Source organism: Thalia democratica, chromosome 3 (genome assembly GCF_965202585.1).
Source record: "Thalia democratica chromosome 3, ktThaDemo2.hap1.1, whole genome shotgun sequence".
In the NCBI taxonomy this organism is placed as follows: domain Eukaryota; kingdom Metazoa; phylum Chordata; class Thaliacea; order Salpida; family Salpidae; genus Thalia; species Thalia democratica.
The window spans coordinates 8,765,277-8,781,158 of NC_139167.1; positions in this window are offsets into that span (position 1 = coordinate 8,765,277).

Genomic DNA, 15,882 nt, shown 5'->3' on the forward strand with positions numbered 1-15,882 from the left:
ACAAGATTGTAGCTTAAAATTCTAGAAACAAAAGATATGAATAGTTTATTGAAACAAATTGCATTTATTTTTTAAGTATAAATTAAAGATTATTGGTAAAAATAAAATGACATAATATAAGTATTATGAAATGATTTATATTTCTAAAAGTTATAAAAATATAATAATTTAAAATGCAATGTACTTATTTAAAGTATTACATTTATTGCACAACTTGAACTTAGTTTAACAAAATCGATTACATACATGTTTAAAATACAATCTCTTCACTATTGTTTAATAATTTTCTAAAAGCTACAAACAACTGTGAAAAACAATTTTTTATACGATTGAATTGTTATTAATACTTTTTTACCGTGTTGAAACTACACTTTTAAACTAATTTTAACTTAAAATTTAAATACATAACAAAATTTAAAGCTTTTGGTTTCTAATATTTATTTCCGGAATTAACAAAGTTAAATGTAATACCAAGTGTTTAATGTAAACTTCACGTATAAATAAGCTAAACTCGCGAGCAGTGCGCGAAGTTTATAGCTAATTATTTGGCTGTATACTTCCAGGAATTCAATTTACGTACTGAAAATAAGACAAATGATAATATCACCATGAATACAATTGTTATTATAAATTAGAAACTATTTTAATAAAATAAATTAAAACTAACAATAAAATCATAAATTTTTACTACAATAAATTTTATCGGAATAATAAACTGTTATGTTAGTTAAAACTATAGACAATGTATAAAATTATTTAGTAAGCTATTAATTGAATTAAATGTTTGGTATTAAAATATTATTATTCAATTGAAAGTCTAGTTCTAATGCCACTGAAATAAATATTATAATCAATTATAAATACACTTTTGGAGAAGATTATAAACTTAAAGTTATATGTTTAATTATAGTATATACTGAAAGCTTAAAAAAGAAATATTTCTTTAAAAACTTTTTTATTACTTTTAAACTAAATTTTTGTCAGAATTTATTTTTCAATTTATCTTAATGACGTCAAGTTAGATTACCAGTATACGTTGTATTAACATTTCAAAATAAATCAAACCAGATCTCGAAGCAATTACGTTTTGAACAACTGAGTTATTTTTACTACATTTTTGTGGTCTCTAATAATCAAACTAAATTACTTCTTGTAAATTCTGAACAATTGATTCTAATAACAGCACAAAGTTATGTTTGAGACGCAGTCAAATAATGTTTTGTACTGGCAACTTCAAACTATGTTTTTATGTATTTAAGTAAAGTAAAAAAAGAGTATATTCGAAAAGTTACTAAAATTACTCTTTTAAAGTAAAAAAATATATAAAAACATTAAGTTTTTAAACCTGATCTAAATTGTCTGCTAAGCTTAAAAAATTAAAAACAAAAACCTAAAATTTTATAAATAGTTAAATAACATAATTGGTTGTTTTAAACGTTTATTTTTATCCGTTATAAAATAAAAAAAAATGTTATATAATTTTTATGTTATGCAAAATTAATTTAACATTCACACTAATTATTATGTTTTATACCAAATAAAGCTTAGTTGTGCTTTTTGCACAAAATATTATTGAACGTTTAATAACTTGTATTGCTTGGTATATATTACACGATGCGACATTTTTTTTACCTAGTTATCAGTTGTTTTTACTGGTTTACTATAATTCCTAACTCGCTATCATTTTTAACCCGATCACTTCTAACCCGATCACTTCTAACCCGATCATTTCTAACCCGATCACTTCTAACCTGATCGTTTTTAACCAACGTTACTTACTTATTTTGTTTTTGTTTAAATCTGAATTTCATGCAAAAAAAAAATAGTTTTAGTAATTTTATAAAACAGTAAAGTTTTTTTAAACTTCTAGTAACTTTAAAACATAATGGTTTCAATGTGTTAGGTTAAAAAATAGTATACGTTGTAATTTTAGTATCAGCTTTACATAATTTTATTTTATTTTTGTTACCTAGTTTTTTATTTCTCATCCTACACATAATTGCAATTTTTTTCCTTAGTTCTTATATTTTTGTTTATTCAATCTAATTTAACAGACGTTTTTCGTTAATAGTTTACAATTTACTAAATCGTTTATTTTACAATATTTTAAACCATTCTTTGTAGGAATTTAATATAAGCAGTAAAAACTTTTTTCTAAGTTGGATGTTATTGTCATTCACGTGATTATAACGATTTTGATATAAGCAAATTTTAAAAAGTAAACCTTTACATTTGTAACATTTTTATATAAAACCTATAATATTTTGGTCAAAAATTTAATTGTAAGTCCGACGTAGGTGTTGTATTATTGCTGATTAATAAATTAATGTTATATAGTAGATTAGTGTTTAGTTTTATCTTAGTAATTTTTACAAATTGTTCTACAACTTACTTAGGCCTGTTAAGATTTGTTCGAATACAACAACAAAAAGTGTTGTAATAAAAACTTTATTTTATAAACAACTTTGTTTTATTAGTTAATTATTGAAACACTGTCTTAACTGAAAAACCATTTACCTTTTTTCTATCTAGTGTTTGTTATACAAAAATATTTCAATAAATCTTATTTTTGTATCTACTGTCTATAAAGATGAACGGTATTCAGGTAGTCTGCCTTTATATAAGAATATGACAATACAAATTTTAGTTTTAAAAGCTTTTAATAGTATCATGATCACTTTGTATTTATACTTTTATACAAATACTTGAGTTATTTTAAACTTTAACATAAAAGAGTAAATAACATAAAAAAATACTAAACAAACATATTTAAATTAGAACAAATTTAATTAACACTTTTTTTAAATTAAGTTAATCTAATTATTTTTTGTTTTAATATGCTTTTTATATATGTTTTTTTAGAATAAAATTCAGAACTGTCATTATAATACTAAGTAGTACATTATCTATTGGAATTCGTAAATATGAAAGTCTTTTTAAGGTAAATTATTTTTTAGATCTTTTGCTGATTTATCTAACTTGTACTTTTAAATAAATCACATGATTTATTTAAATTTGATTAAACTTGTTTTTGTTGAATATACTTTTAGGAAAAGTAAAAAATAAATTAATAAAATAAATTAGGGATTATTCTAAGTAAAACTTATCTACTTAATCTATTTTGTATTTACTAAATAACTTCAGTTGAATATATTTAATTGTGTCGTAAAGTATTTTACTGATAATCGGTCGAATAAAGTTCTTTGTTAACAGAAAAAAAAACAGAGAAATTTTATCGTAAATTTACTAAAAAGCTATTAAATATAGATACTTGTTTTGTTTTTATTTTGTATTACACATAATTAAGTTCAATGTTAGTAGTGAAATTATATACTATTCAAAATTATCTAACCAAAATTAAAGGTCAAAGCAAATTGTCTAATTTTGTACTGATTTAAAAACACATTTGTTAAAATCTTAAATGTTTTATGTATTTCAAGTAGCCTTTGTAGTATTTAATTAATTAACAACTTTTAGAAATTTTCTGATTATTAAGCATTTGTTTTACCTTGAATTTGGAAGGTGATTATAAAAGAAATTTTTGTGTAACTTGAGGTAAACATTTTGAGTCGAAATCAGCGTTGGTTAGACATGAAAGAATTCATACTGGTGAAAAACCTTACAGATGTGATGTGTGCTCTAAAAGTTTTACACAAAAAGGTAATTTGAAAACACACCAACTTACTCATTCTGGAATGAAAATTTACCAATGTGATGTTTGTAAGAAATGTTTTATACAAAGAAGTACATTAAAACAACATGCAATAGTTCATACTGATGATAAACCATTTAATTGTGAACAGTGTGAGAAAAAGTTTACCCTGAAAATAAGCTTGACAAGACACATGTTGATACATATCGGTAAAAAAGATTTTCAGTGTAACGTTTGTGATAAGAAGTTCACTAGAAAAGATAACATGAAGTCTCATTCTTTAACTCACACTAAAGAAAAGCCTCATGAATGTGAAGTTTGCAAGAAAAAGTTTTCTCTGAAACATCATTTGAACACTCATATTAGTATTCATAATGGAGATAGGCCATTTGGATGTGATGTTTGTTGTAAAAGATTTTGGCATAGTTCTAATAGGAATAGACATTTGAAAATTTATGAACATTGACAAAGTTCATATTTATTATGACTATTATTTTTTAAGATAATTATTATGTTATTTAGGTTATTATTTGTTCAACAATTTATAAATTGCTATATTATGTACTACTTTTGAGCTGATATATGATTTATATTAGCTAAGTTTGAATAAATTTACTAACTAGGATTTCAAAATATTTATTCATGCAAAACTAAATTTTTTTATTAAAACAATTTTTTTTTGCAGTTTAATTTAAAATAATTCTTTTATTTAGTAGTTTTATCTGTTTGCTTTTATGTTTTAAGTAGATTGGAACATTTGTTAAAGTTTTTTATTTATTTTATAAGTACAGCATAAACTAATTATCAAAATGCCTCATTGGTTAATTTATCGTATTTCAGTATATAAGCTAAAAATAATATAATTATATATACTTATTAGGATTATAAGTAAAATAAACTTGTTTTAATGTTTTCTTACTTTTATGAGTGTTAGTACTAAATAAAGGTTATGTACATAGTATTAATAAAAAAAAAAGCTGTTCATAATTCTAAAGTAACTCATCAGTTATATTAATTTTGTATTATTATGTTAAACAAAGTAGTTTTTTAATCTGTTCTGATCAGTCTAACCTTTATAAAAAAGGACTAAAACTGATTACCACAACTATTATCAATGTTTTGACTTGTATAACTTGGCAAAACTTGTACATCCAAACTTTTTTTTCTAACTCAACTTAACTACAATAAAGTTCTTTACGGGCTTGTATGAGATTTTAAAATTCAAATAAATTTATATGAAGAAAAGCAAATAAATAACATAATACGCAGATATTATACACAGCACATTTTACTGTAGCGTATATAAGATTAAATAATTTTTTCACATAAAGCAGTAAACTCACAATTAAGTTGTTGTTTTTTATTGAAAACGTTGCGGGTCAGAAACGATGATTTGAAGAATTTTACAATTGTATAAAAAGAATTAAATTTGCTTAAAATGTCTAGTTTAAAAACTGTAATTGACAGTGTCAACTTGAAAAATAAATTAATGACTTTTTAAATTAAAGTATGCCGGATTGATATGTAATAATAAAAACTCAAATACTTTCATTATTTCATATTATTTTAAATTAAGTCTTTAAAGTTATAGATTGTTTAAAAAAAGCCTAAAATTTAAGGTTTTCAGAACAATATTTTAGTCTTTTTTTTTTATTGAGTTGTAGTGATTTGTTTTTTTCCTAATATAACTTTTGTTTTAACTTTGTTTTGAAATATAAAATGTAATAATTAAATATTAAACGATAATAAAGCGCTTATGAATTTAGTCTAAGGGTCTGATGTTAAATAAAGTGTTAAATAAAGTGTTAAAAATTGGTTTAATGACCTGATGTACGATAAATTCTTTAGATTATCGAGTCATTTTACACGGATACAGTTTAACTTCATGTTTAGGAAAGTTTTTTTTCTTTTTCTTAAGTAAATTAGTCTCATAAATGGTATAAAAACTAACAAGCATGCAAAAAAGTAAATAAATAGTTTAACGTAATATTTAAACTTGGCTAGAGGTAAAGCATTCAGAACTTTACTTTATTATAGTTTGTAACAAAATAATTTTGAAAATCAAGTTGATACTCAATTAGTATTTTGATACAAGTTTAAATATCGAGAATTAAACGTTTACGTACAACAGAAATTTAGAAACATTTTGCAAAGTTTTGCAAAAAGTAAAGACTTGTTTTGATTAAAATTTTTTTCACTAACTACTAAAACATAGAAAAAAAATCAAACCTAAATTTTGATCACAATAAAAATTTAATTTAGATAAGTGTATTTACTACCTATGTTAATAAAAGAAAAGAAAAACAAAGTTTTTAAGTTAGTAGTTATTTTTTATAAAATTGATTTAATATGTGGCTACTGTTTGCAGAATAATTTAATTTTACAATTTTTAACGATAATAAGTTTTTGTATTTCATTTTATTAACTTAAATTAGTTTTAGTTTTATTCAATTGTTATTAGTAAATATTGATTTTAATTTTAGTTTCTTTAGCTTTTTAATGACTTTAAGATTGTTAGTAAAATAATATTTTATTATTATTTTCTTGTTTTTAAGGATGTTAGTACTAAGATAAGTTAATGTACAAAGTATTTATAAGAAAGAAAGATGTTTTTAATTTAACAGTATATCATCAGTTATGTTTAATTGTGTATTATTATGTTACACAATATAAATTTTTTAATCTGTTCTGATCAGTCTAACTTTTATAAAAACGGACTAAAACTGATTACCAAAACTATTATCAATGTTTGATTTGTATAAAATGGTAAAACTACAACCCTAAAAACTTGTACACCCGAAAAAAAAATTCTAACTTAAATTTTATATATTCAAAGTTTACGAACACCCAACACAAAGTACTACTTTGACCACAAATGTAAATAACCTTTATAGCCAGATAACTATTTACTTTTTAATTTAATACACACAATGTTTTATAACTGAAACATTGTGTGTATTAAATTAAAAAGTAAATAGTTATCTTGCTATAAAGTTTATTTTGTGTGTACTGTCGTGAGTTTAATACAAAATGTTCAAATATTAATTTCTTTAAATTTCTAAACCACTTTGTTAAATTAGTCTACTTCATAGTTTTAGTCTACTTATTAATCGGACAGCTGTTCAGAACTTGACAAACAAAAACTTCTTTTTAACGTTATGTTTTTATTCTTATACAAATCTAAGTTTTATTTATCTGTGTTTATTGATTTGAATCTAAAATACAAGTTTAAGTAAATATGTTTAACATGTTTCTTACTTTGTAAGTTTTAGATGCCTAAAAAATAAATAATTTTATCCAACAATTTTTTGATGTTTTGCAAAGCTCGTAAAAAACAAAATCCCTTAACTATTACCAAATTTGCAAATTCTTGAGTATTTTTGTACTCAACCTATAACAGTAAAAAAAAAACAATTAGTATATTTTAACTATAACATACTTAGTAGTACAATTTTTTTTTGTATTTCTGTGCCATGCCAATATATAGATTGCTTTTTCTATCAAATTCAGTATTTTGTTTATAATACCAACATCTATACCATGTAAAATAATTTGTAAGTATGTATTTTTTTTATTATGGTATTACAATTTTATTAGATGTTGTACTTAATTATCAAAGTTGTACTTTTGATTCATTCACATATTATGTTTAAGTTTCATTGACTATTATTAAACATAAAACTTACCTACTATCGATATTTCAGGATATACTAAAATACTTCAGTTCAGTATATTTAAATGCTTCACACACATTTTTATTTGTCAATCAGTTGAACAAAGTTCATTGATAATATTAGATAATAATGCTGTTTTTAAAATAAGTGTAAAAAGTATTTAAAATTTCAAAATATATTTTTTTTTTGAATCATTTAAGTAATTTTCAAACAGTAAAAGCTTTTAAAATATAGAAAATTTATCCTAGAAAATTAAAGATCAAAGTAATTTGTTTTAAAATTTTAAAATGCAATAGTTTAATATTACTTAGAGTATTAGCTGCATAAATAACAATCTTTATTTTATATATCTAAGTAGCCTTTGTAGAATTCAAATTTATCAACAAATTTTAGAAAGTTTATGATTATTAAGCATTTTTCCACAATGAATATGCAAGTTGAATATAAAAGACAAATTTGTGTAACTTGTGGAATATATTTTACATCGAAGTCATCATTGGTTATGCATAAAAGAACTCATACTGGTGAAAAACCCTATAGTTGTGATGTTTGTGATAAAAGTTTCACACAAAAAGGTACTTTGAATAGACATCAACTTACTCATTCTGGTTTGAAGATTTATGAATGTGATGTTTGTAAAAAATGTTTTGCACGAAGATGTCATTTAAAACTCCATGCAACAATTCACATTGATGATAAACCATTTAAATGTGAACATCGTGGTAAGTGTTTTTCTCGTAAAACCAACTTGAAAATACACATGTTGGTTCATAGTGATAGAAAAGATTTTCAGTGTGAAGTTTGTGAGAAAAAGTTTAAGCAAAAGAATAATCTGAATCAACACATGTTGACTCATAATAAAGAAAAGCCTCATGAATGTGAAGTTTGCAAGAAAAAGTTTTTACTTAAAAATCATTTAAACACTCATATTAGAATTCATACTAGAGATAGACCATTTGGATGTGATGTTTGTGGAAGAAGATTCACACAAAGTTCACATAGAGACAGTCATTTGAGAATTCATTTACAATAAAAAGTGCTTACTTTTAATGACTTGATAAACATCTAACAAGAAAAATATTGTAAATAGTTTGTTACTAATTCGAAAATTTAAAATTGCTATTTTATATAAAATTTTGTGAGAAGATATATGAATTATATTGCCTAAGTTTTAATTAATATCTTAATTAGGTTTTTACATCGGCAAAACTAAAACATTTTAGTAAAACAAAATGCTTCCTTAATTTAACTTTATACAATACTTTTTTCAATATTTACATCCGTATCTTTTTATCTTCTAAATAATTCTGAATTTATAAAGAACTTATTTAGTGTTTGTCTGCGGTAGGTTAGAGTCATTAAAGTTTTTTATATATTTATTTTAAGAAGTGCAGCTTCAACTAATTATCAAAATATTTTAAACACTTTGCTAGTCAACTTATAAAAATTTTGCACATTAGTATATGTCAATAAAAATTATAAATTAAATAAAATCTGTATATTTACAAATATAACTGTTAGTTAGATTGTGAAATTTTCAGTATTCTATTTAGAAGAAAAATATAAAATCTTTAATTTTAGAAAAAATAATTTTCGTTACATTCTGTATTCCAATAGAGTAAATCAATTCCTAAATTATATTATACTTTTATTATAAAATTTTGTTTTAAAATATTTTCAAGACAAAAAATATATTTTAGTTTATTTAAGGTTGATTGTATTAGTCTTTCAAATATTATAAGCAATGTATAAGCTCTTCATTTAAAATGCTAAAATACTTATTTTCTTTAGATTCGAAATAACGAATATTTTATTACAGTTGAAAAGTCCGAATGCTATAATTGCTTTTTGTATTAAAAAGTAAACTTGTTGTTGACAGATAATTATCACACATAATTAACACATAATTATCAAACAACTTATGGAATGTTAACGAAAACAATGATAAAAACTATTTTCAATGAGTTTACTATTGTGTGTTCGAAAAACAGTATGTACACAGGTCAATAAACCTTTTCACTCACAATTAGGTTTAAACAGAGCTTAAAAAACAATTATGCATGTAGCTTGGGGTAATTCTACAGCATAACACTGCTAATTCTTTTATATTGTGACACATGTTTTGAGTTTTTTATAAATTACAAAGACTTAGCTAAGGTTAAAGGTTTGTTTTATGTTTGCTGTTCAAATAATATAACTTTTTTCTTAAAATTGTTTTTGTTAAACTAGTTTTAAAGTATAGTATTATTTTAAGACAGGATTTTCAAAACTTTTTTTTTTAAGTTGCCCTTTTCAAGAAATTTAAAAGGATTTTGCTTCTCCAACAAGACTACCATTTAAAACACCTAAGACCTTTTTTTTTGTGCTGCCCACTTTAGGAAATCCTGATTTAGAAAGAATACCTAATGCACAAATAATTATTTAAGTTTTTAAAATAACAAAAGCTACCAATTCAGAAAACATCTGTTTTAATGAAACTATTAAAGTGATGATTAAATAATTATTATCAATAAATGCTACATATTAAAAATAATTAATGAATATGTTGATATAAGTTTTTTTTTCTATTCAATAATTCTACTATAAGCACAACATTTAAAAAAATATTTCGTTGTTTTAAAAGCGGTGTTATATATATTTATAAATTAGACTAATTTTTTATGTTGTAATAAAATTAAAAATAAAACTTAGAAGTTTAAGAAAAGTTACATGATTACACTGTAGTATTAAAAAGCTACCCTAACTAATGTTTAAGTTTAATTTGCATATATCATAGCTATATATTTCATTCAGGTTCAGGCAAAAGATTAAGACAGAAGTTAAAAAATAATTTTTAATCACTTTAATTAGTTAGTATTTGTAAACTTTAATCAATTATAAAAACTAAAATAAAAACTAATGTCGAAAAATACTTAAACAATTATAGTTTTGTCGTAACAATATTTCATACCACAAACTCTAGTCTTATTTTATGAATAAAAACAATTAGATATTATTTATTTTTTTAGCTGCTTTTGAACAATTTTTACCACAGAACTGTGGCTTACTAAAAAGATTAAATTATTTTCTAAAACTTTTTAAAACAGATTTAATTAGTTATTTACGATTGAATATTATCCACAGTCACAAAATCAAAATTCAAACTAGTCATTTAATATAAACTATTAGTTATATTATTAAAACTTGGAACTTTTTTTCAATACGTTTGTGTGCAGCTAATAAGCTGTAAAAACTTTAGGCGATTCAACAAACGTAAACGGTAAAAGATCTTTATCTTTATCGATTTAGTAAAGTCAGAGTTTGTTGCATAATTTTATAAAACAATACAGGACCATACTTAAATAAATTGTTTTGCAGATATTATTGTGTCAGCAAAAAACTTGGTTTAAAAAAATTGTCTAAAAAAGTTATTAATTTAATTATTTTTAAAAGTATTTGCTAAAAAGAAATTTAAATATAAGTATGCCTAAGTAATATATTAAAATTATTGATCAGCTTAATTTTCGAGTTATAATAAAAAAACCAAGTTATGCTCAAAAAAAAAGAGAATGTACCTTCTAACGTTTAACAATTCGTATAGCATGAAGTGTAGTGCAACTTTTTCAAATTATAAGTGCTACTTACTTACATCTTATTTCTGCATTATTACTTGTGTATTTTAAAACTTATTTTACCTACTAAAAAAATTTGAAATTTTAATTAAAAAAATCCTAAAATCTTCATTTTATAAATTGAAATTAACCCAGATGTTAGACTAACCTTAAATATAACCTATAAACTGATAACAGCAACAAACATGTTACTGTTTAGCATCTAATTTAGAAAAACTTAATTAAAAGTTGTGTTAGAATTTATTGTGCTCGTAAGTATAATTTTTTAAAGTGTTTTTTATTTTAAAAGATGATAGTGGCTAGTTTTTTGATTTGTTGATAGAAGTTTTTTAGTACAAGAATGATACTTGACTTAATAAAGAATTTCTTGTAAAGATTTACTTAATTTGAAGTTTAAGTAGATCGAAAACTTTAATGTTAATATTTTGCAGTTTGTAAGCTTTGTTAAAATCAACATTTACGCAATATTCTTTACATCACATTATTATTGTAATTCAAGTAGTAGTGATTTACCTTCAAAACAAATAAAACGTTAAACAAAAATATAACCAAACAGAAAATTAAATTTTTAGTAATGTTTTTCAAAAGTGTGTAAAAAACATTTCTACAAATAATTTTAAAATGGCGTCATTAAAATTTTCATACGAGTTCTGATTTGATTATATAAAACATTTATAATATTCTAATCAGATAAAATAAAATTTTAGACTTTCAAGGCCTGGCAATTTAAAGTTAATAAAATTTGGCTAAAGTAAACAATAAATACATTTATTTGTAAAAGTTGTAATAAGGTTGGTAAATTTTAAAATGAAAGTTAATTCAAACACACATACAAAAGTATTTAGTATATAAATACTTAAATAAAATTATTTTTCTTCAACTAGTAATTACAAACATAATGTTTTTTCTAAGTTTTTTTCTAAACTATTTTATTTTAAATACTAAAAGATACCCATAAAAAGACTAAACACAGCTTTAAAACTTTTTAAGGGTATTCTTTTTGAGTTTGTTCGAAACATCTTGTTTTAAACTAGTATTTCACTTGTACAACTTAGAAATCTTGTTTAAGACTGTTTTAATGTTAACATTCAAAAAGATACTTATAAAAAAACTAAACACAGCTATAAAACTTTTTATGGGTATCCATGTTTTGTAACTTATAAAAGATACTGCTTTTACTATATTATGCTTTAGGACTTTTGTTAATTTTTATTGTAACTAACTTGCCTGGTAAAATTTTTCGATTTATATTTTTTTGCAGAGCTATATAAAACTCTACAATTAGAGTTTATTAAAATAACTTTGTTTATGCAAATCGTTGTGTTTTACTGTTCTTATTAATTTATCCTAAACGCTTAATATCTAAAAAAGGAAAAAAAACTATTAATCATTAAAAGAGTTCTTTGTTTTCTTTTAAATCTTTTTTTGTACGAATTTAAATGAATAATAAAATTTAAAAAGACTAGAGGTAAAAAGTTGTTTAAAAAATTTGATTAAAAACAACTTTGCTAATTCTGGAATATTAGAGGATTAAGTTTACAAAATATCTTTTAATATATTATGTTAACAAATCGACAAAAATAGCTTTATACATAAAACAAGTCTTTTTCACAACACAAATATATTTCAACAATTTTCTTCAGTGTGATTACAATTGTAACAAGGTAAAACAAATTTTAAACTTATATAGCCTTTTTAATTATATGAGAAATTATCAATCAATTAGTAAAAAAAAAAACCCTAAACTATAACAAAAAATTAAAAACAACAAGGAAAACATAATTAACTGTAACATTTAAAACAAAACAAAATTAGTCTAATTTAAACAAGGATAAAGAGTAATCAAACTCTCTTTATTTGCATAATTCTGGCTTGTCCAAGTGAATATAAATAGCTTCACTTCTTCACACGAATTATTATATTCACTTAGACAAGCCAGAATTATGCAAACAAAGAGAGTTTGATTACTCTTTATCCTTGTTTAAATTAGACTAATTTTGTTTTGTTTTAAATGTTACAGTTAATTATGTTTTCCTTGTTGTTTTTAATTTTTTGTTATAGTTTAGGGTTTTTTTTTTTTTTTACTAATTGATTGATAATTTCTCATATAATTAAAAAGGCTATATAAGTTTAAAATTTGTTTTACCTTGTTACAATTGTAATCACACTGAAGAAAATTGTTGAAATATATTTGTGTTGTGAAAAAGACTTGTTTTATGTATAAAAATTAAAATTAGCAGACATATGTTTAAAATTTTAAAAAATAGCTTTATTTTGTTTGCTTAGTAATTGTTTTAGAAAAAAAATACTTGGTTTAAAAGTGTTACAACTAAAACTCAATAAAAACTGCATTTAAAATACAGTCAAAATTCTGAGATTTGCAGTCTTTTTCTGATTTAGCTTAAAATTTTTTTTTACTAATAAGTTGTACTAACAAATGTCTATTTATGTAACAGAATATAACATATATTAAGAGGCCAAGCCAAAATTTTTCGATTGTTTTATTTATTTTTTGTAACATAAACAACTAACTTCAAAACTTGGCTATCACATATCAACAATAACTACTAATAAAATGATACTAATAAAACACATATTTAAACCATTTTTATTATGTAAATCTAATCAAGGTTTTTTAATTTAAGTTATGTTTGAATTTCAAAAGCCTGGCCACAAATATTAAAGTTATATTATAATTTACAATTAAAAAATATGCTTTTATACATATAAAGTTTTAATATAAGCTAATAGACATCTTTTTAAACATTTTTATAGTGTTTGAAACAATATAAAACACCATAAATAAGTTTCTAGTAAAAAAAAATTTTTTGATTTACTGTGTAAGCATTTAGAATCTGATTTGATTGCTTCTACGTTTTTGCTTTATTTAGAGAATGAAAAATTTTCCCAGTATTTTGATGACGTCACTTAAATACATAAATTAAACAACTCAGCAAAATTTGCAAAATAAATTGCTGCAACTAGGACACCCTTAAAAGGATACCCATAAAAAGATCTACCACTAGCTCAATTATATTAAATCCAAACTAATTAGTAAAAAGATGTCACAGAAAACTTCAACTGTTCTTATTGATGATGTTTTACGAAAATTGAAATAAAGTACAAAATATCCATAGATTGAAATTAATTCAACTAGAAGTTTCGATTTCTATCAAACAGTACATTTAAAAAACCAAGTAACTGTAAAAAACAATTTTAAATTTATTTAATTAATAAATTTATTAATTTAATTCATTAATTAATTCCTTGAATTTTTATATAGTTTTAGCACATACATCTTAAAATTCTAAATATGAATTTTTTAATAAACTAGTTTAATCAAAATGTTTATAAAATATATTCACTGCTTAACTTTCAATAAAACTATATTTACTAGGCGAAGTTATTTGCAATATCTAGTTTAATCAATTAATAAACTGTAATGCACATATATGTATCACAACTTTATTAAACTTATCAAAAGACTGTATTATCAACTGAAATTTTAATAACTTAAGTTCTTTAAAAGTAAGTTAAAGTTTTTAAATATGATCTAAATACCTTTAACCAAAGAAGATCTTTAGCTTAAATACCAAACGTCTTGTACAAAAATAATTTCTTGTTGAAGGTACTTTAGAGATTGAATATTTTTTTTTATTCCGAAAGTTTTATTCAATCAAATGATTGTTCATATAATAGATATAATATAATAGATTATTAATTTTTTTTTTCCATTTAATGCTACTTGCGTAATTAAATTAGCTAGTAATTTAAATACGCAAGTTTATTAATAAAAATACTAAACTTTAGTTTTAATTGTTGAATCTCTAATTTTTGTATTTATTTGAATTTATTCATACGTCATAATTTAAAGTTTTTTTTTAAGCTATTCATTTAAATATTTTTTTTTCAAATTTCATTTAAAAGTTATCACTTGACAAAGAAACTCATATTGTTTTGAAAAGCTTTGTGTAATAAAATATATTGAATATGAATAAAATAAATTGAAAACGTCTTTAATTACAAAGATTATTATAAATAAACACATGTCAGAAAAATTCAGTAAAGAAAATGCTACAAAATTGTTAATTAATTAAATATGTTATACAATATTTTTTTGATCGAAAAAAACATATTTTTAAGTTTCTCAATTTTAATACAGCTTTTTTACAGATTTAGTATTGTTTTAGTATGGGTAAAGTACTGTATTTCTCAATAACTCTCAATTACTTTTGAAATTTTAAAATTGTAACTTCTTTCTAAGTTACTATAACCTTTGAAAATCAATTTGATGCATTGAAACTGTCATATAAAAAATATGAAATTTTTAAAAAATAAATAACAAAAGTGAACTGAATTGAATTAAAAAGTTTTTCTATTATATAAAAGTTAAAAATATCTTCAGCCACATAACTTGACAATTACAGGTGACAGAACATCTAAGACATTGAGACTGGCGTTTTTAGTTTCTAAATTGAAAATTAAAGTTCGTGAGTAAAGTTATATGACATCAAAGCGAACTTAAACAATATTTAGGTTTAGAAACTAAGTATAAAATTTATTAAATAAAATAAAAATCTTCAACGCAAAAAGAATACTAGTATTATTGTGGTTTCTTGCAATTGTAAATAAAAAATTAATAAAATGTTAGATTTAACTTTTAAAATAGTGAAACAAAACTTATTAGGTACTGTATCTATCGATCTTATCAATCATTATCAAAGTGTGATCAAAATAGCTCGAAAAAGAGCTTAAATAAAAGTAGTTTTTTTATACATTAATATAATGTGTTTTATATATTTTTTTGATTTTTGATTGATTAAACTCAAGAACGATATTTAAGATTAATTTTTAAACAGTAAACTAGAGGAGCCTGTAACAAATTCTTCATTAAATAGCTGTACAAAATATATTTTAGTTTACGACAGTTTTTTTAAATCAAGAT